This window comes from Bos indicus, chromosome 13 (assembly GCF_029378745.1).
Source record: "Bos indicus isolate NIAB-ARS_2022 breed Sahiwal x Tharparkar chromosome 13, NIAB-ARS_B.indTharparkar_mat_pri_1.0, whole genome shotgun sequence".
Taxonomy (NCBI): domain Eukaryota; kingdom Metazoa; phylum Chordata; class Mammalia; order Artiodactyla; family Bovidae; genus Bos; species Bos indicus.
Genome location: NC_091772.1, coordinates 41,553,122 through 41,572,200, shown reverse-complemented (window position 1 = coordinate 41,572,200; position 19,079 = coordinate 41,553,122). Strand labels below are relative to the sequence as shown.

Sequence of the window (19,079 nt, the reverse complement as noted above, 5' to 3'; positions counted from 1 at the left end):
AACCTGCATCTCCCGAGTCTCCTGTGTCTCCTGCATTGGCAGGCAATTTCTTTACCACTGGAGCACCCTCAGCTATCCTCCCTAAAGCAGTTGGGTCTTTCAGGGGGTGCTACTCCTTCCTCTGAGAACTAACGGCTCCCCCAAAGGACACAGCTTCCCATGTTCCTACGTCTGTAGCGAAAGCTCCCTACTGAGACTTGGGCTCCCTCTCCTCCCAGCCTCCCCCCACCTGCCCCCCCCCCCACCTCCTCCCCCAAGATCTACTTCTCAGAACCTCCCTAGGCCTTCCTCCTTTCCCCCTCCCACCCCAGGACAGCCGAGCCTCCTCCATCTCTGGCTGCTCAGACACAGCTGAACATTTGGGGGTGAGGGGGCAATTGCTGTCCACTACGCCTGACAGCTGCTTCTAGATCGCCTGCCTGCCTTACTCTTTGGGGGTAAAAGCAAATGAAATTGGCAAACTTACTCTGATGATCAATGCTTTTAGGTTCTTAGCAAGATCCCCGTTTCCTCCTGCATTAGGACTAGAGAAAGAAAATGAGGTTCCTATTGCCCGTAGTTTGCCATCCTCTGAGCGGACGGTGTGTTTTAGCTGAGTCCCCGTCATGAGCTCTTTTCTAGGAGGAGGTTTGCATGGCTGTCATCTGTGGACATCGAACTCCACCATCTATTTGTGTAAGATAAACAGAAAGACATAATTGCCAGTCACCCACAATACGGAGGATTAGGATGAATCCTAAACAATGATCATTTAAAATTCAATAATTGTTGAAAAAAATTAAAAGTCAAATGATAAAGGTCAGTTTTCCTGAAGGATTTAGGTGCAGTAAGCCTTCTATGATGATGATGTTTTTAAAAAATTAAGGAACTTTCTTTTACAAAGTCAATACTATCTCAAAAGACATTCCTTTCTCGTTTGCTTAAACCCCTTTCGTACGATAAAAGGAGTATTTTGCCAAGGAGATAAAAGGAGTATTTTGCCAAGGAGATCGGCACGATACTGTTTGCCAAAATCAGCCAGCCTCAAGCAAAGAAATTTCTGAACATCTCACCACTGTAATCAGTGAATCTATTCTTTCCAAGATGCCCAAACTCTAATATCTTATAATTGTTTAAAGTCACTAATATAGTCCATGAGCTCTTCAGTTAAAAAAAAAAATCTTACAAAATAAGACAGACATTCAAATCTGTAAAATTTTAGGATTTAAAATAGAAATAGTGATTCAGAGTAATGACCATTAACCAAATTATACACACACACACACACACACACACATATATAATATATATTCCTTAAATGAGGAATTGTTCCTGAGAGTGCTATTTTGTTATATAAATACCCCTGGACCGACCAATTAAGTATGTCGTTTCTTTGCTACTTACCTCTTGTGCCACAGTTTCATGAAGGAATATAAAATGCACTGGACTTGTGATAGATTTACTATGTGCCAATCTAGCTGTATATTTGATGATGCTCAACTATCTTTTACAAGATGCACGGTGGACGATGTGTCCGAGGATTACTGTCCACCTGTGTTAGCCTTTGGTGTAGCTGTTTGCACACAGCTCCGAGCGTCTGGCCCCAAGGTTACTAACAGTGGCATTTTGTTAAATATCAGCTTTGATATAACTAAAGCTAATTAACCAATTTCATGACATATTTTTCTCTAAATTTTATGTTTGATAAAATAGCTCAAAGCTGCTAATTAAACTTCTTGCAAAGACTATCTCTTTGTATTTCTCAGTGTTCGTCTTTCTAGCGACAAAATTTACACTGAAAGTATTTCTGGGGGAAGTAAATATATTGATCATTTTTTGATTAGTTAAAACTACTAATAAAATATTTTTAAATGTTTCTAGGTAAAATTAGAGTAGATTCTATGTAGAATAAGAACCTGTTTGCTTTGCCTCCTTCCTTTGGGCCATGTTTGTGTTGCTCTCCCTACACCTGCAGAGCTCTTCAGCTATAGGTCACGCTTCTGGTGCCCAGAGGAAGCCGAGATATTTCGGAAAATAATTCAGGAAAAACCCGCAGATATTATTGGGACCGGGTGTCACCTCCCCTGGCATTCTGAGACAAGCAACATTGTGTTTGGTGCAGGGGGGCGAAAAAACACGACCTAACAGTGTTTACCTGTGTATTCAGCCATGAAATTGAATATTATCGAAGTTGAAAAAATGCAAATCGAATTAAAACCAGGGAAAATTGTCTTTGGAATTACAGCCGCCCGGAGCCCCCAAGTGTTTGCTTAAATTGAAGCGTTTAGAAAATGAAAAACCTCTAAATTGACCCCTCTGCTCCCCCCACCCCAGGAAGGAAATGTATTCCTTACTTCGACTTTTAATTCAACTACAAAGATACGGAGGCTCCGACACCCATTATTCGCCCGAAGCAGCAGTCACGCTGAAATCAAGAACTTTTTCTTTAAAATGAAGTGTCTTGCTTTACCTAAGCGTTACTAACGTCGGACCGCTTCAGAAACCCAGCGGCCCCGCGGTCCTCATTCCTCTGGGAACCGCAGTCTCTGAAACGGCCTCCTGCTCCCCGTTAGCAGCCTGGACCCTCTGCCAAGGCCAGGCAGCCGCCCCCTTCCAGGGTCCTCGCATCCTGGGGCGCGCATCCGAGCCGGGCCTCCCCGCGCGGCCAAGAGCCCGCGGCGATGAGCGCAGAACTGCGAGGTGCAGGGCAGGAGGGTCCGCCTAGCCCCGCTCGGCGCTCACTTGGCCAGCACAGGACTTCGCAGCGTCTTGGTCTGGGAGCCCGAAAAAGGGAAGCGCCAGATAGATATTATTTCTTGGAAAAAAAAAAAAAAGCAACAGGCAGACGGGTGGTCCTTCTTGCCTTTACCAGGTCCTTTACCCCACGCACTGGAAGGGTCAACCTCACCCTTAGGCGCCCAGGCGCCCCGGCGCCCCCGGGGAGGGGTCCGCCCTCACCACGCTCTGCTACGGGAGAAGCGGGAAGCAGGGCAGGGGCCCCGCAGGTGCGCAGGGCGCAGCGATGGGCGGGAGACCGCAGGGCGCGCGGCGGGACGCGCGGGTGGAGCGGCCCAGAGCTCTGCGAGCCCCGGGGGTGCTTAAGGGTGCGAGCTGGTCCCCGGCGGCCACGCCCACCGGCCCGAACTGGGATCGTGGGGGTCGCAGGGAACGTTTTGTGGAGGGGATGTGCTGGCGCGGCTCGGGAACAGCTTTCCCCTCGGTCGGTGACCTCAGAGGACGCGCTGCCTCTGGTTCGACCCCATCCATTGGACTCCAGCCCGGGAGCCCGGTGCCAGGCCCCCAGAGGCCCGTGCGTGTTTTCTCTCCCTTGGGGAGGGAGGGAGGTTGGTGGCCCCGGCGTCGTTCGGTCCCCACTCCTGGCCTCTTCCTGACACCCTGCAGACTGAGGGGTAGCCCCGGTTCCAGAAACGCAGTGGCTGCCGTACAGATCCCCAGGCGCGGGCTGGGGAGCCGCGGACGGTTTATATGTGAAACCTTCCCCTGTATTTCCTTTCCAGGGACCCCTGGATCCAGACCAGCTCAACTACGGCTATGAAAACAGACCCGTGTCCCCCAGAATTTTTAACCCGTCCTTAAGGTGTGGTCGTGCCCTGGCCACTCGGGACCGTATATCCAAGGAGAGTTGTGGGGGACCAGTTTGTGTTTGTCATTTTCAAAACCAAGCGGAGGAAACGGCGGCCAATTAAAATGACATATTTTTATTTGCCTCGCACGTTGTCAGTGATTTGTCCCCGGGGATCCACAATTTTCCCAAGCCTGTTAACGGGTGACGATGAATGAGTGCCTCGTGTAATTTAATTTTCCTGTCACACTAAATAGAGCTACATTGTAAACCTTAGATCTACTCTTACTGATAGGATCGCCTTGTTTTGCCATTTGCACCATAAAGACCCCCAAAAGGGACACTGTATTGTGACCTCTACTCTTGAATTATTCAAGAACTTAATGACATTTTCCATTTTAAAAAGGGGAACTAATTGCCATTGATGTAAAGCATGTGACCTTCTCTGGGTGCCCAGTATGAGAATGTAGCCATCTGTATTCGAACCCCAGAGCTGGGAAACTGCAGGATGCTGGCAAAATAGGAGAAAGATGTGAACAGAAATGAGCTTCAGATGGACACTGGATTCAAACATATTGTTCAGTTTCACCCCAAACCATGACTTAGACTTCTGCAAAATCCTCTCATCTAACGTAAAATTTGTATTAAAAAAGCCTATCAACTCAGGCCTGGTTTTGGGGCACGACATGACTTTTTAGCTACAACAGGAACAGTAAAAATTGTAAAATCCACTAGTCCTTCATTAATGTTAAATTACTTTGTGTGATATCGAGCAAAATATATAATCATCTACTGCCCTGCTCCCTTTCTTTCTTTTCACAATGAAACTCGCAACTGTAAAGAAATTGAACCTTGGTATTTGCTATTTGAAAATCAGTCTTGAGTTTCTAGGAAAGCCAGCGCTGAAATTCTTCAGTATCAGAATTCTCACTTTTCAAATTACTTGAAAATGGAGGCTCAACTTTCCTCAAAGTAAAAAGAGTTCCGGTGTATTCCCTACTGGTCTTTCACTCTTTCCCCAGCCCCCAGGGGAAAGAAAAGTGAGAGAAAATGAGAGAAAACTTCTACCAATGTTGTCTGGCTTCCAAAATTCACAGATGAGTGTATGAAGATGATCTGATGGTTTTCCTGATTCATCTAAGTCCACTGCCAGCATTAACTGTGATAAAGTCTCAGTGGGTTGGGAAGTAAAATCCTTTCCCAGGTTGGGCTACAGATATTTCTTTGGAACTTTTTAAAGTGATGCCTGAGACAAGGAACTGTCATTTCTGCATCGAGTGGGCAGTTCTTTTTAAAATGACACTGAATAGACAGAACTCTGGTTTCACGGAGACTAAATATCCTTTGCCTGAGGCTGCAAATCCACATCTTTCTCTTGTAACATCACTGGAAAAGAATATGAGGTGCATTTGAACATTTAACTTGGTTCTAATGAAGCTCATGTTATGTCAACAAGCTGGACCTGGATGGAATCGCTGGGGCCAGCCAGAAGTCAGGATAGAATGCCCAGCCCTTCATCTGTACAGGGGTGTGTGTGCTTAGGCTCTGAGTAGTGTCCGCCTCCTTGAGACACCATGGACTGTAGCCTGACAGGCTCCTCTGTCCGTGAGATTCTCCAGACAAGAACACTGGAGTGGGTTGTCGTGCCCTCCTCTGTACAGGAGTGGTAAGTGTTGTTTTAAAGGAGTTTGTTATAAGGCTGTTGTTGCCCAAATCATATAATAGAGCAACTGTTTTTGTATTTCTTTAAAAGAAACCTGATTCCTTCCTTTCCTTGGTATCATGCTTTCTTTGTGTACAACATGGCAGAAAAAAATTGAATAAGGATACATAGTTCTTATTGTCAGATAATAAGGACATACTTAAGAAATATGTTTGAAACCATCACAATATTATAATTATCTTCCAATTAAAAATAAAATTAAATTTAAGAAAAGAAAACATTTCAAGTCAAGAAAAGTTGGCACACATATAGAGTGTCAATCCATCTTCTTGAATATATCCTATGATTAAGGCAACACTTTCTGGGTCAGATGTTAATTTAATTATAGAGATTTTTCATCTGGTTCTTCACATTTAAAAATGTTTCCAACAACTTGCTGTAGACTATGAGACACACAAGAAATTATACATGTCTCTTTAGCATTGTGTAGTGTCATAATCCAGTAATTTTTTTCACAATGACAGTAGGCACTAGAAAATTTCATTCATTTTTCAAACTGTCACCATGGATAACTTATAGTTATTTTTCTTCTCATTTCAAAAAGCAACCCTCTTGCTCTGGGACCACTTGAAGTGCATTTTAAGTGCTGTGGAAAAGTTTGCGGCATCTTTAGAGCATGGCAGAGCCCTCTCTCCTGGCTTCATTTTTGGGTCTCACCGCCTTCTGAATGGATTTCTGTGTTGACAATTCATAGAGCCTGGAGGAGGGGTTCTATCTTGATTGCACTCAAATGGAAGGTGCTACAGGGGTATGCAAGAGATTCTGATTCAGGGCCATGCTTCATCCAGTTCCCATCATCAGTTTTCCCCTGCCCTCCAAAACAGAAGGCAGGAAGAAGGAAGAAAGAAAACAAAACACAACATTGAAACATATTCCCATTTGGCCATTCTTGAAAAGGTAAGTACCTCATCCACAGGGCAGGATGCCATTGTAGTGTTTCATCTGGAAATGGGCTCTTTATTTCTCCATCAAGCCTGGTGGGAAGGGCTGCACCGGGCCTTTGCCTTTGTGTCTGTTGGTTTGGGTGGAGTTCAAGAGATAACCAAGAGATCACTTTGGTTCTTTGTCAAGATGCTGTTGGCTCACTGAAAGGAAAGAATGAGACAACTATTGAGGGGCAAAGTGATTTAACTTAGGATTCCTAGGCAGATAAATACAATCAGGCCAGCTTGCACTTTTTCACATATAATGTCTTCAGTTTCCTAGGTTCCAGAGGGGTTGAGCAGCAGCTGGGGGCTGGGGGCTCATCCTCCTCTGTTAACTGACCCCCAAGAAGACCAAGAGGGGCATGTGTTCACCCTCTGCCTAAATTTAGTTACATCCTTCATCTCCTTTACATATTTTAACTGCTTGATATATGGGTTTTTTCTTTTTTTAATGTCAGCACTAGAGACATTTGATGCTAACATCTGGCGTCAAACATTTGACATTGACATTTGACGCTGACATCTGGTTCTGTTTATCTGAATGTGTCCACCCAAATACATTTACTGGACTTCTGACTGTCCATTTTTCTTTCTTGGGGAATGACATCAAACCAGGATACCACTGACACGATGACTACAAATACCTTTGGAAAAACTCAGTTTCTTCTCTCTAGCCAATACTTGTTTCAAAAACAGCGGCTGCAGCTTGGATCTGGGTCAGGACCCTGCTTATGCTGGGAGACAGTTATGCAGGATGGGTAAATGTGCCTTTTGGTGTAGAAACATCCTGCTGTTTATGTCCTCTTTCTTCTGGGAGGTTGTTGGGGGTGGGGGCTACAAAACTCCTACAGGACTTTTCACCTGGTGGATGAAGCTCACATGTTACCAGTATAGCTTCTCCAGTATGCAGATTAAATGTGTGGATCATGGAATAATTAAACAGCGGACAAAACATGTCTTGAGTTCATGGAGGCTGAATACTCTGGACATAAAAGCCATCAACTTTGTAATGAAAATATAGGGACTTTTCAAAATAGGCCATCAGGATGCGGTTTACTTTTCAAACGAGATTCTAACGACAGCCTAACCCTCTTTGACTGTATTCTTCTGTTTTCTGTAGATTTGCTTATTCGCAGGTACTGGGACAAAAAGATGGGCTGGAGGGAGGATGCTTGTGCTCCTAAGAGGCCCACATGCCTGAAAGCACACAAGCTTCTCCTGGTGCTGAACTCCGACCTTCACAGGAGAGTTCCTAAAAGTGCATAACCCTGCCGTCAGCCTGCTCCTGGGGACCTTACCCCACAGTTCCCCATGAGGGTCTGGGGAGTGAGGTGGGTTCTGGACGTGAATATGAGCTCTCGGCACAAGGGAAGCGATGCATGAAAATCACAATTTGCAGACTTGGGCCAAACTACCAGACCAACAACCGCCAGAACTAGTCAGCACCAAGATACGAAAACATAAAACATTAAAGTTGCCCAAATAGACGCTTAACCTCCCCAAAGTTACTAAAGCTTCTGATGAATGAAGAACGATGAGCAGCAAGTTGTCTAAGTCCTTGGCTGAAGGCATCATTACTTCTCAATGACCAGATAAAGTCCACAAGCTCAGAGTGATTGTTTGGGGGAAAAAGTGGTTCAGGACCCATGCCTCGTGGGTTTCCTCGCTGGCCAATAAAGCATGGGCAATTGGCCACTGCCTCACAGAAGGGACAAGAGTGGCCAGCCTGGAAACAAGCCCCGTGAACTTCCCCCAGGGGGGTGCTTGTGCCCCAAGGAGCCCAGAACCTGATGGGCACATGCCTGGATGCCTCTGCCATCTGCCCAGCACGGCACACACTTGCAGTGCTGATGAGGATGCATCCCCAGAGGGAGGGACTGGCCATGACCCAAGGGAGGCCAGTGTGGACAGGGCTGTATTGCCCTTAGCTCCATTTCTAGGTTTTAGGGTAAAGAAAGTCCCCCCCACAAAAAAAGGATGGAACTCAACTTCTTTTTTGAAGACTGAGGGTCCCTCACAAGCTTCAGGGGGGTTTTCTAACAGTGTTATTTTTTCAATGTGCTTTGTCTCTGTGGAGAGGCTTCAGAAGGCCCTTGAAGTCCTTAGCCTTAAATCCGTGTTAATAGGGGAAGTCTCTCCTCTCTCTCTCTCTCTCTTTTTTTTTTTTTTTGGTGGTGGGGCAGTTTGGCTGGGAGCAGCGCTGACCCAGCCGGCACTCGGGTAGACCCGCTATCATTGACAGGGCACTTATTAACCAGCGCTCATTTGCAGGATCAATATTTCCAGCAAAAGAGTCCACATTGCAGATACACCACTATGTCTCAGTTTTTTTTCCTTGACAGACGATTTATTTTATAAATACATATGCTGGAGAAGAAAAGGCTGTCCGAAGGACTGTGTCTTTTATCTCTGGGATATGCAAAGCACATTTATTTTCAGCTTTTATCTCCGGAATTGTATGCTGATCCCATACATATAGATTGATTTTGTTCAGGTAGATAATGAAAAGTCAAGTGGAAAATTACACAATGGCACTCGCGATCCTGGTCTTATATCGGTATATAAATTGGTTTATTATTTCATTCTATTAAAGAGGCTTTTTTTTTTTTTATTTGGTACCAGGAAAACTTCAAAATACATCAAGTTGTCAGCCTCACTGAATTTTCTTTTGGGGGAGGAAGAGAAGAGGGGGCAGGGGGAGATAATTTCTCTGACTGCTTCTGTTAATTGTATGGGCTAAATGAGCTTGTACTGGGCCACTTCGAAGTCGCTCATGCAGTTTCTGTAACTCTGGCAGCTTCCTGGGGCCAGGACAAAGATAACCATCACACATATCCTGATACACAGGTGGATATTTTTTCACTCCAGGCATTTCTAAATTTTGTCACAATGACAGGAAAAGAGGCAAGCCACTCTACCACTGGCTGCGCCACCACCCCAGCACCAAGAGGCCAGGGGGGAGAAGGTGGCAGCCGGATAAAGGCTACCACCAAGGGACAGCTTGGAGCCAGAATCCTGAAGGAAGCATTATTAATAAACATCTCTTGGACATTTGGTAGCCCGTGGAGCCTGCTCCAGCTTAAAGCAATTAATTCAGGACACTGACATAAACTCTCCAGGTCTTTGACAGCTTGGAGCCGAAATAAAAATGCTAGTTCTCCGGGGAAGAGAAGGGGATGGCTAGCTCTTTTCTGGACTGTTTGCTTATAGGCCCAGAGAGCAACCTTCCTTGCCGAATGAAATGCAAGGGCACAAACAATGTACCAGGGAGAGAATAGGAGATGGGAATGAACAGTTTGAACTATTTGCTCAGCAGAAGGGCACCACAATGCGGGGCTGGTGGCTTTCCCATGCAGCCACCATCCCTTCTTTGCAGTCTTTTGTTGTCTCTTGGCTCCTTTGGCCAGATAAGAGCACAGCTGCAGCCTTGCAGCTAAGTAAGGCTGCACTCATCCCCCTAAATCTCGGGGTGTCTTTACTGTAACGGGTGAGGCGTGGCTGTCTTTTCTTTCACAGAGGACAGTGAGGGAGGGAAGGGCAGAATGGAGCGGGGGACTGTGACATGCCCAGTGTCCGAATTCCTGAGTTTTTTCTTTCTTTCTGAAATCCAAGCTGTGATCAGGCAGGATCTTTGTGGAGTATTTCAATGGAAGGGTTCAGTGACTTGTATTGGTTGCCAAGCCAAAATGTTGCCTTTGGGGGAACGAAAGGGGAGGAGGTGAGTGTGTAAAACAGGGAAGGGGAGGGGGGTAAAATTTTTGATTTAAACACTCACATTCTTACAGCTGCTGAAAAGAAGGGGAAGTTTTGAATTAGCCATTTTGAAATTGTTCAATGATGATTTCGTCACTTCTGAAAATCATTTTGGACTCCTCCTTTCCACACTTAATCTTTTCAGAGTCCTAGTGAATAGAGGTTGCCATAAGCAGAGAGAGAACAGGATGAGCTGGTGATGGGACATAAAACATGTTTGTAATTTCTGTAAATTACTCCTTTAATCCAAGTAAATGTCTCCTAAGATATGATTGAAATGTTCTTTCCCATTTGCTCTTTTAAAGTCAGAGCCTATTTTAAATACTATAAGAGAAAGTAGACGTGATAATAATATAAAAATAAACATAAAGTATGACTTACATTAGGTTGGTTTTAAAGTTAAGATCTGCCCCATCAGTGTGTTCAAACTCAGTGGGTTTTGCCACAAACGCTGGTTTGGGAACTGGGCGACAAGGCTGCATTCTATTCTAATAAGGTTTATTTAGCTTGAAAGGCTTTGTAAGGTGAAAAGGCAAAAAGTGTAACCCCAAAGAAAATTAATAGTTTACTAAAATTGCACAAAATGCCAGACCAGAAAGCCACTTGCAGGAAATACGAAGTTTCAATCCTGTGTGTGTGTGTGTGTGTGTGTTTCACACTGACAAAACCGGTAGGAAAAAACCCTGCTGTGGATTTTTCCTGCTGGATTGTCAGAAGGGAAGGCCATGAAACCAAAGGCTGTCCATCGAGACGCAGCTCCCAAAGACCGACCTCACAGGTGGCCCCGCAGGAAACAGAGCACCTGTGTCTAGCCGGGGTCCCTCGCTTCAGCCCCACGGCCATGGCCAGGGCCACACGGGATAGAGTGACCCTGCCCACCCACATACTCAGCGACTGCCCACTTTACTCAGGATTTGCTGTGGGAGGCCTTTGTCCAGTAGAGCTGCGAAGTAGTTTTAACACCAAGGAGATCAAATTTAGTGAAAAGGGTTTGTGTGTAGATGTGTGTGTGTGTGTGTGTGTGTGTGTGTGTGTGTGTGTGTGTGTTCCAGCCTGTGTGCAATGCAGGGAAAGGGGATGGACAACAGGCATGTGTTCTTTTAGGTATTTGCATGTTTGATGGCCCCAGCAATAGACGAAAAAAAATAATCTTGTAACATATGTCGTTTTTGGTATGACTTTGTATAAACATGTATGTGTGAATGACAGTCTTTTTTGTTTAAGGACTATAATAAAAATATCAAATCTGAGTTGTTTTTTATTTCCTTTGCAAGTACAAATTTTAAAATTTTGTATTTAGGACAGAAATCACACCCCATGTTTAAAGGAACAAATATATTGTTCTCTCCTGGTTAAGTGCTTAGACTAAATGTATACCATCTTTCTGAAAACTGAGGCCAGGGTGGAAACGGCAGTCTCCTGGGAGAATATGTTTTGTTTCTCTAACTCTTGCTATAAAGAAAAACTAGTCCAGGGAATTTTTTTCCAGAATGGCATGTTAAGAGTGATCTGAAAATTATGTTGAATCTTTGTTCCACAAAGATTCAACACAGGGAAATGACCTTCTTCCTTTTGAGATCATGGGTTTCCACGAGAGGAGAAGTGGTTTTTTATTGCCGATTTCTGCAAAGAATACTCGGGAACTGGTCTGCCTTGCAAAGCCACCCTCGCTGGAGGACCTCTGAGGGTGGAGAATGCCACAGAGAGGGTGGGAGGATGCACAAGTCATGAATCAGGTTTAAAAGACTGTGGTCAGGAGCAAGAAGCAAGTGATACCGATCTTCTATGAGATGGGCTTGGACATCACACCAGCTGCCACAGGGTTTGATTAATGAGGCATTAAGGAGATCGAGTGACACTTACAGCTAGTTACTTATGGTGCTAATTTCAAAACACTTTGCAATAGACAAAGACAGTCTGCTCATAATGCAAAGTAATTTGTGGTGTGTTCCTGGTGAATGCATTTAGCGAAGCAAATATAGTTATGCAGAATTTAAATTAAGGTTGACACTAATGTAAACAGAGCCCAAGAACCACTGTCCAATAATTTGATGAGGACACAGGTTTTAATCAAGCCTCTTCCACTAAAATAGCAATTTAAATCCCCATCGTTTAAACTGGATAAAAATGCTTAAGCTGTGAATATTGGGGTGAAAAATAAAAATTTACTAGAAAAGAAACAAGAAACACAATATCTCTGGGGAAACTATGATTTGACACAACAGAGGGATATCCATGCTGATTTAAACATCAGGTTGGTTTCAAGGCCAGATTCTGGGAATCTGAAGGTATTTGTCTTGCATTCTTGTTGGGAAATGAAGGTTTACAGGTAGTATTGACCTCAGAATAAAAGCGACCTTGGAATGAGAAAAGAGAGCCTCTAAGCTGATCCAGAGGAAATTTTTATTTTACTTATTAAAAGAAGAAATATTCCTCCCCCAACTCAACAGATTTCTATCTGAAGTGGAAACTTCAAAATTGACTGGAGGTGCTGGGAGGGGGTAGGCCAGTTAGGGAGCTGGGAGCGCCATCCTGAGGGCTGGTGTTCCCTTTGTAACAGATGAGACAATCACCCCAGCCTTGTGTTCGGGGGAGGCAGTGTTGCTGTTTTATTTCCCTTCCTGAAATCACTGGGGAAAGGGGTGGGGATGGGGGGGTCAGGCAGGCGGTCAGGTTAATTAAAATGCCAGCAGCCCAAGGTCCAAGGCTTGGAAAGCCTGTATATGAGAAACAGAACAAAATAAAACAACTCATTCTGTAATTGCTTTGGGAAGGAAAAACAGGGGAAGATCTGGCCACGTCCTTTAGGGTCTCCTGACTCGACTCTCCTCAAGGGAGCCAGAGGTGGGGGAACACTAAAATCTCTGAATTGTGATCTGACTGTTCCAGATCACGTCAATGACGTGTCTTCTGGGGAAAGAACTTTGTACAATGACGTGTTATCATACAGATCCCGAAGAAAGGGCCAACAGTTATTTGAAAAAGAAGTGTCCAAGGCAGTAAAGACGAGCCAGGCGGTGACGGTCTCACTCGCCACACCTGGGGAGCTGAGAAGGAAATTGGAGGCTTCTATACTTTTTGGGTCCTGGCTCCCACCTTCGTGGTCACAGGCCCGCAAACAAAGAAACGGAAACTTGGCGGCCCCATTACGTCCCCCATGCGCGGTGGACAGTGAGGGCAGGACCCGAATCCCTCTCCCTCTGCCTAGAGGAACGCCCTCTCCCCGCCCCACACCCTTCCTTTTTGGGGCTTAGGGGCCCTGGGCACTGATCTGGGGCAGGGCGGGTGGGGACTCTCCTTTGGGAGTATTTCTGGAGGGAAACCGAAGGCTCAAACTCCCTTCCAAGGAATCTGTCTGAGAGGGGAAGGGAGAAGCAATGACCCTCACCACTCAGAGTCAGAGAGAACAACTTGAAAATGTGCCTGTGTGAGTCAATTCTGAAAACCCTGGGTCCGCACTACGCTCTGTATCTAAGAAGGATAGACTCTTGGGCTCCTCACATCGGGGCAGGCAGGCGGGGAGGTGCCACAGGCTTCCTGGGCAGAGGCTCTGCCCTGGACACGGCTTCCAGGCTCTCCTTCCTGGTGGACAAGGGCAGGGTAGCAGGAGACAGGGCCACAGGCCAACGTGGGCCATCAGTGGCTTCCATGTCTAGTGAGAAAGGGGAACTTTTTGTCACGTCTGGGAGGCATGGGGCTTCTCTGGGGCCTGTTTCACAGTCTCTTTACCACCCCACTGACCCCTACTATGACCGGGGAGGTCCGTCCACAAGGGTCACTCTACAGCTGCCATTGATATAGCATTTCTGACCTTGGGAAGCCCACCAGACCTAGCCCGGCCAGCGGCAAGTCAGAGGGTGGCCCCATCTCTACCCACGGCTGTTTCCCAGGCCCTGAGGGACAGGGACTCCTGCTGCTACTCTGGGCACAACCCTTTAGGCCCCCACTCTGCTCTAAGCAGGGTTCCAGCAGACAGAGCCCCTGCTGCCTGAGGCCATGACCAGCCCAGGGCTGTTCCTTCTCCCTGCCTCATCTTCCTGGTCCTCACTCTGCCCGCTTCTTGGGATCTCCACACACACACACACACACACACACACACACACACACACAGATACACACATACACATGCCTCCTGCTTCCAGCAGACAGCGTGATCCTCACGCCCCTCCCCGGGCTCGCTCGTGCCCTCCAGTTGGTTTGGGTTCAAGGGACAACACAGGAGACCGTTCACCATTCCCTTCATTTCACCCTTCCATCACAAGCCCAGAGTCTTCCTGCCTTGGAAGTGTCCTGTCACGTGCTCTCCAAACAGCGATCTCTGCACTGCTGCGTGATGCAGGACTGACTCCAGCTGCTCCCAGATCCAGCCTCGCTGCCCTGAAAAGATTGGAAATGCCAACTCCTCTCTTTTGGCCTCGGCTTCTCTCTCTCTGTCAGAGAATAAAACAAAAACGATTTTACAGTCAGATGTTTAAACGACAAATTTCCTTGAAATGAGTGATGTTGATGTTTCAGGTCTCTTTCTTGTTCTAGAAACACAGGGCAGGAGAGGATGGAGCAGTTAGCACTGGAGAGTCACTAGGCAGCCCTCCTGTCCTCTCGCCTGCTCTGAGAAAGACACTGAAGCTGTTTTTCCTGCCCTACCCCTCGTGCAAATCCCAACATCAACAAGGTTGTTTTTTGTTGCTGTTCAGTCACTCAGTCATGTCCGACTCTCTGGGACCCCATGGACTACAGCACGCCAGGCTTCCCTGGCCTTCACTGTCTCCCGGAGCTTGCTCAAACTCGTGTCCATCGAGTTGGTGATGCCATCCAACCATCTCATCCTCTATCTCCCCCTTCTCCTCTGCCCTCAATCTCTCCCAGCGTCAGGTTGCTATGGTTTTTATGATTATCTTAAGAATTTGTCTCAAGTGAGGTTCAAGGACCAGGAGGGGCAAGCGCTCAAGTCCCATTGGCCAACAAGTCTCCCAGGATCACCATCCCCCCCACACCCTACACAGTTGCTTTTCCCACAGTGACCATGATCTTCAGCCACCAGCTCTGGGCCCAGAGGCCTCCACTGCTTCCTCCTAAACAGAGAAGAGGTGTCTAGGTTTTCCTCATCACCTCTGCAGAATGTTCACAGGAACTACTGACTCCTTCTGGGCCAGAGCCCAGGAACCCTCTGGACTGAGCTCGGGCCTCTCAACAGCAGGCTGGCCCCTGAGAGGGCCAGGTCATCTGGGGCTGGCTCTTCTCAGGCATCAGCCTCCTGCCTGCACTGCTGTCGTGGTAGACACTTTCTTCCGTGTGCCCACAAGGGCCATCCCTTGTCGATGCCAGCATCTGTGGTTAGGTCTCATCTTAGGGAGATGGCTGGGAGGGGTGAGACCCTTGCCCTGGATCAAGGGTCATTTTGCACCTTGGTGGGTGAGAAATGGTTGGCTGATGGTTGTTTTGTGGTCTGGGAATGTCCACTGATAAATAGGTTTAATGACAGGCTTGGGGGGGGGCGGGTACTGTCACTAATCTGCTGACTTCTACATGCTTTATTTTGACGTGTCGCTTCTAATAAGTCCTGGGGCCAGATGCAGCTCTGAGTGGTTTCTCAGTGTGATGTTTTATTTCATTTCACTTTTTTGGCTGCACTGTGAGGCACGTGGGATTGTGGGATCTTATTAATAGCTTCCCATCCAGGGATCGATCCCACACCCCCTGCAGTGGAAGCACAGAGTCTTAGCCACTGGGCTGCCAGGGCAGTCCCTCACACTTTTATTTTCTACATTTCAACATCTCTTCTCTGTTATTTCTTCCTCATTTTGGGGACCCAAATGTGGGCTCCTGGGTGTGCCCTCCACACTGTCTGTCCTCAAGCTTCTGCCCTGCAGGCTCTGCCATTGCTAAACCACTGATAGCATTGATTACATAGAAGGACCTACAGTTTTTACTTACTCTACAGAACTCTTTATATGTGCAAGGGTGTCAGCAGCTCTTCCAACCCCCATATATTTCCTTAACCATTCATTATTCAGGATCTGAAGCATTTGGGTACTTTTCAGATAAATAGGTAAATACTTAACTCCCCTAAAATGCTGTCTGGCACATGGCCCAGTGCTTTAGAATATCCCCTAGCTGATGGAACTCCTTGTTACGTATTAGCAGTTTTCTAAGATGAATCCAGGGATGAAAAGGTGGATTCTGATAGCCCAGGGACATTTCTGGGGGCAATCTGAGGATCTGTTATCTGCAAAGTCAGAGTCTCACCAGCTGGGGACATCCATTGGCTTAAACCAGGGAGCAGTTTCCATGTCCTTGTGAAATTTCCAATTTACATTCTTTTGTTACTTAAGATTTCACTGATCAAGGTATGAGCAGTATCTCGTCTCTCCCCCTTTTTAATTATTTACCAAATCCTGTTAGCTCTTCTTTCCTAAGGTCACATTTTTCATGACTTTTCCATTCTCTCTGCCAGCACCGTAGTCTAGGTCCTGTATGACAAGGAAAATCTTGATGGAGAAGAAAACCAGCTTCCGGCACCACCTATGTTGTTACCAGCAGTTGGTCCCTAGAATTTGTGTCAGTGCATAGTGGTGGGGGGCGTTTTGCACCAGATGCTTTCCGCCTCGTTACCATTGTACTTTTTCGTGTTTTTTTTGGTTGCATCCTGCAGAATACAGGACCTCAGTTTTCTGGCCAGGGATGGAACCTGCACCCCCTGGCTTGGAAGCACATAGTCTTAACACTAGACCCCCAGGGAAGTACCACATCATACTTTTCATGAAGCATTTCACACCTAGTGCATCAATGTCTGTGACAGGCCACATTCTAAATATTGCTTTCATTTTGGAAAAATCGAATTTGTCATGAACACAATTTTTATACTTAGGAAATATTGATGTTTTATATGTGCTGATCTACTGTATCTGGAGTCTTTAATTTTTTCTGCTGATCAAAATAGAATTAGATGTTCTGTAGGAAAGAAAGAACTTGTATTTTTCTGCTAATGTGGCAAAAAGTACCAGGGGTTTACAATGGACAGATGGGGTGGACTGCCTTAATCCACACACCAATCAGAGCAGGATGGAGACAGAGGTCACAGGACGTTGGATCCACATCAATGTGATGTGAGAGAAACAAGTCTAATGTGAGCCATATCGAGCCTCTGGGTCTAACTTCTAGCTGGCAGGAGACACAGCAGGGGTCAGAAAAGCCCCTAACATGGCACCATGCGGGTGCAGTCAGTGAAGCCCTGTGTCAGGAAAGAGGACATATTACCTGTTTCTGCAAAAAATAACCATCAAAAAGAGAAAAAAAGTAAAAGAGTGAACTTAAAAGAAACTGAAAACATACGTTAGCAAAATGCCATGGGTGGACATTGTTTGGATTTTCACTGGGATAAAGCACTTCTTCCTCCTCCAATGCTATGAGATAAGTGGGGAAATTCAAACATGTCTGGGCTGTTCAGGAATTACTGCTAACTGTTTAGATGTAGCAATGGTTTCCATAGGGTCGCAAAGAGTCAAACACAACTGAACAATAGCCTTTATCTTTTCAAGTGGCATTCAAAGAATTAATCAAGGAAGGGAGTGATTTAGAAGGAGTTAGATCTAGACCTAACTTCCAGATGAACCAATTGGGAAAGAAGGTGGATGAAGTAAGGGTAAATTGGGATTGGTTGTGGGTCAGTGATTGTAGGAACAGAGTGATGGAATATACTATTCTTTTTAAGGTGTTTGAACATTTCCAAAATATTAATACAAAATGGAAAAATTGGGGCTCACATTCATTATGACATTTGCCCCAAATCTCCTGGAAGTTTAATGTCAGAGGTAGACTGGTTCTAGGTTGGTCATCTTCCTGTCCATTTGGGCCCCACACTCTCCTGGATTCTCGTCCTCTTCCCTCCTTAGGGTGACTGCTGATCTGGCTCAAGTCCTCAGTAGGTGATGCAGCAACGGCCTTGCTTCTCATGCTTTTCCTCATTCCCTGCGGTTCTGTTTACTAACAGAGTACCCTCAGGGGGTGACCCCCGAACACCAGTCTGATGGTTGTCCCCCTTGGGATGCTGTCTGTGACAGCAGTGAACACCATTCACTTTTTGACACTCTCTCTCCCTCTGGCTCCCATGGTGATGCAGCTACTGACTGTCTTCTGGTTTTGAAGCCACATCCATAACTATCCGCTCATTCTCCTCTTCATCCCAACCATCACCTCCCCATAGACGACCCTCCTCTCAGGATCCAGCTTGCCTCCCTCCTGACCTCTGTAGTCTCACCTCTTCAGCTACCAGACAGCCTCACTTGGAGGCTCCATCATCACCTCACATGCACTGTTTCCATGTTTCCTGAGGCACAGTATTTCTTGCCTGCTCTCCTTTCATGAAGCCTCATCTCTCGTTGATATGCTTCTCCATTCTCACCACACATACATCCAGGCTCTCCTGTCTCACCTCTGGGCTGGCATCCCCAGCATCTTTTGCTTTGTGGACTGGCATCCAGAAAGTATCACTGAGCCTCCCCACTCCTGAGCTCAGCCATCCTGCTTCTTACAGGACAAAATTCTGAACTATTTCTCCACCAGCCTCCATCTGATCTCAAATGACTCTTTCAGCCTCATTTCCCAGCATGAAGACTCTACACTAACCTGCTTATTGACATCATCCTTCCTTTGAGTTCTGTATCTTCCCGGTTCTTTCTCCTGGGGGATGAGGCTGGTTCTTCCTGTTGCAAGCCAGGACCCAGCTTACTCACAGCCACAGATGCAAACTGCTTCACCTGGCATCATCAACATGGTTTACCCACCCTTCACTGGGCACCTGGTGGAAACATGACTCTGAGTCCGCCAGGTGTGAGGGCTCACCTCTCCTGCTGTACCGGGCAGTTGGCATGTAACAACTACGAGTTAACTTCATTTACAGGAATTTTCTCTCTTGCATGAGAACATGAGCATTTTAGAATTGGGGCTGTCTCCCTCACCTTACGCCTTGCAGCCCTCAGCCTAGAGTTGAGGACAGAAAGTGTCCAATAGCAATTGCAAAGTAAACGCCTGTGACCACCTCCCCTACCCAACCCTAAGTCCAACCCATCCTGTCCTGTCATGTACGGGTAGAGATGCCCAAGTAGCTGTGTGCCCA

The 19,079-nt window shown here is 46.3% G+C and overlaps 1 protein-coding gene across 15 annotated transcripts in view; it reads left to right on the top strand.

The window, feature by feature from the left end:
* The window catches only part of FOXA2 (forkhead box A2), a 68,406-nt gene that overhangs the window by 14,293 nt on the left and 35,034 nt on the right, over nt 1-19,079 (top strand). The window contains exons 3-4 of one of the 15 annotated variants that reach the window (XR_011570072.1): nt 3,498-5,228; nt 5,830-11,214. The exons of 13 other annotated variants lie outside the window; for them this stretch is intronic. The gene's annotated coding sequence lies outside the window, so the exon portion shown is untranslated. Of the gene's footprint in view, nt 1-3,497; nt 11,215-19,079 lie in introns of those variants that run through there. One more of the 15 variants, XR_011570074.1, reaches the window with a different exon arrangement.